The following is a 3,178-nucleotide window of genomic DNA, read 5'->3' on the forward strand; positions in this document are numbered from 1 at the left end:
CAGCTAGACGAGGACTATATAAACGAGTTCCGGGCAAGAACTATGAATGATTCCTCAGTGGTCTACACTGAGAAAGTGGTGAATCATGGAGAAGAAACCGTAGCAGCGATAAGATCAATAGACACAATCCATGATTTATTTATAGTAGGTAGAGGACAGGGCATGGCATCCTCGGTGACGGCTGGACTTACGGACTGGAGCGAGTGCCCCGAACTTGGTGCCATTGGAGATCTATTGGCTTCATCAGACTTTGCAGCCACATATTCGGTGCTTGTTGTGCAACAATATGTGGGGATGGAGGCCCATGGAGACGCCATGATCGCCACACCTGACAGCCCAAATCAACACCAAGAACAATATAGTTTTACACTTCCACGAAACCAGGCTGTGTTTCACCCACAACCCTGAAAATCTATAATGAAAATGTAGAGGATTAGAGATATATAGAAACTTCAACAAGTTGTTGCTTCGTTTTATTTTGCCCATTCTTGATTTTGTGAATCTGTATAGATGTATAAAGTACCGTGATCAAGAAAGTTGCGCACTTTACAACCTCCACATTCCTCGTTGTATTTTTTTTGTGATTTGTGAGTGAAATAATTTCAATCAAATGACAGAAATTTAACAATGTGAGAGAATATAATTCCAATTTCATGCTTACTATATTCGATTTTAGTGAAGGAAAACCATACCGAGTAAACTCGGTATAACAGACTCCTCTACTCTGTAACTTTTGTTGACTACATAATCATTTATTTTATTATTTTGCACAAAATAGTAAACTCGCCGTTGACCTGAATGCAGTCTTTGGCGGAGCTAGAGAGAATCGAAACCCGGATCCTCCACCGGATATCGGACCTCGAACGCTCTCATTTGCCCCAACACTTCTCCCGATCTCTATCACTCTCCCCAGCCACCGGCCCCTCCGGCGCTGCCGCTGCCGGTGTCACCACCGAAGGCCGCCTCTCCGCCATACTCTGCGCCAACGGGGTTCGAGACTTCGAATTCAAACGCGTCCCCTCTGATTACTACTCATGGCCTCTCGAAGCCTGCCGAGATGTCCTCTCTGCCGCCTCCATTCATCATCTTTGCAAGAGCATTGTTTTGGTACTTGCTTTTCGTGCATTCCCTTTGTTTATTTTTCTAAAATAAAACAGATACGTGAAGTAGCATTTATTTAGCTTTGTGTTAAACAGGTAAATACTCAAGCCCCTTCAAATGTTACTGATTGTAGCGATCGGAATTATTCCAAGTACTATGTGGTCGTTGTTCAGGTGACAAAATTTAGTGTATTTAATTTCTTATGAGATCCATCGCATGTTATGAACAACAAAACTCATGATTTTTGGCTCATTTGTGTTTCATTTAATCACATTTGTTGCAGTATACTGCTCGATTTGATGCTGAGACTGTCAAGAAGTTTTTGTACACACTCAACGATGGCAAGATATCAAAAAAGAAAATCAATAGTAAGTTAACAACTTGCAGCGTTTGAATTGATGGTGTTTCAAATTGCTATGTCATTGCACGTTTGGATTCACTTTTTTCTTTTGTGTGTGTGTGTGTGTGTGTGGAATGGGAGGAGATCATGGTGTGGCATAGAGACTTTATGGTAAAAAATTGTTAGTCTTGTATCTGTGCGTATGCTTTGATAACTGTCCATGAAAGTTATGTATTTGAAGAGGTTTGTGGAGTTCATATAATGTCAATTCATTAGTTTCATTTTCTGCTTTATTGTGAGATTATTTTCTTCTATCTTCATTTTTTGCCCGGCATCATTCACACAGCCAAAAATATGAATTTGTCTTCGTTGTCAACTTTGTGGAACTCATTCTCATGTCAAGAAATCGATTTTAACAGTTGAGATTTATCTGAATTGATTGGCCTAAGTTTTACCCCTCGGTTCTTGCTAGTATTACAGGTAAGTTACAACTAAACTGGATGGCTGGCTGAGAAAACAAATAGGCCTAATTGCTGAGAAAAAATTCTTAAGAGCTTTCTTGTGATATTGTGAGCAGATTACATAAAGCTTGAGAAATAATTTTGCTTGACCTATTCTAGATCATCTACAAGCTCATGCAATATCTCGTTCATTTATGTGCGCCTAGAAATTAGTTTTTATTGAGAAGATTTCAAAATCTAGTTGAGCTGCGACATGACATATAGATGCGTATGTCTATTTTTTTTTTTAATTTGACCGCTTCAAAGTTATATGCACCAAAAAAAGGTCTTGATTATCGATCATTTTTTGGAAATATGATAATATTCAAACTTTTGCAGTGAGGCTTGCTCCAGAAGCAACACCCGCGATGTTATGAACGCAATGGAGTGACCTGCATTGGCATGAAAACTGATATACCGGTAAGTACCATTTTTGTTCTTCTTGAACGGAATTCAACTTTTTTGACGAGCATGTGAAAGTGGTCAATTTTGCTTTAACGTGGTTAATGGATTTTGTGACCGCATTAATCATGTCACTTTGGTGTCTGTGCTGTGCTGTCAACTCTCTTTATGTGGTTGAACATAATTAAATGATTTGTGTGTATCTATAACCTTTTGATGTAATAATCGTACTTAGATAAATGACGTTTATACATATTGCTGAACATTGCAAGTTTACTCTTTATGGTACCATTTACTGTTCCTTGAATTTTCTGGCTAAATTTATTCTCATGAAACTGGGAATGATCAATTATTGCTTTTGATGTGATTATAATAGTATGCATGTCTCTAAACAATATCATGTCTTACTGTAACTCATTTGGGGTGAACTGACTGAAATATGGTGGGGTGATTTTGGATGAAGCAATTGTGAAGCTCGAACCTAATTCCTTCTGGTTGGGAGGTGGGGAAATTGATCTTAAGTTGGGGATCAGGACTTCACAGTTAATTGATTTTGTAAATCCATTTGTTTGTCAACTGCAGCAGTAATTGAGAATTTCATCTGTTACCTCTTTAACAAATGACAGCGCGACCTTGTTTGTTTCCATGGAAAAACAACACCGTCTGTTACTAGGTTCCCTTTACCTAGCCGTGTTGTGAACTTGATCGTTCTTTGTCAAACCAAGATCTGTTCCATCTCTACGATCCTTGGTCATTTCACAAACTTAAGATTGATCCTTAGAGTGGTCGTAGCGACGGGATTGATGGATTAATACGCTGGAGTTTTATTTTTACT

General features: G+C 38.7%; 1 pseudogene; it reads left to right on the forward strand.

Annotated features, from left to right (window-relative positions):
- Positions 1–402: 402 nt before the first annotated feature.
- Positions 403–2,794, forward strand: LOC140966661 (uncharacterized; annotated as a pseudogene).
- Positions 2,795–3,178: the final 384 nt, after the last annotated feature.

This window comes from Primulina huaijiensis, unplaced genomic scaffold (genome assembly GCF_012295235.1).
Source record: "Primulina huaijiensis isolate GDHJ02 unplaced genomic scaffold, ASM1229523v2 scaffold207596, whole genome shotgun sequence".
Classification (NCBI taxonomy): domain Eukaryota; kingdom Viridiplantae; phylum Streptophyta; class Magnoliopsida; order Lamiales; family Gesneriaceae; genus Primulina; species Primulina huaijiensis.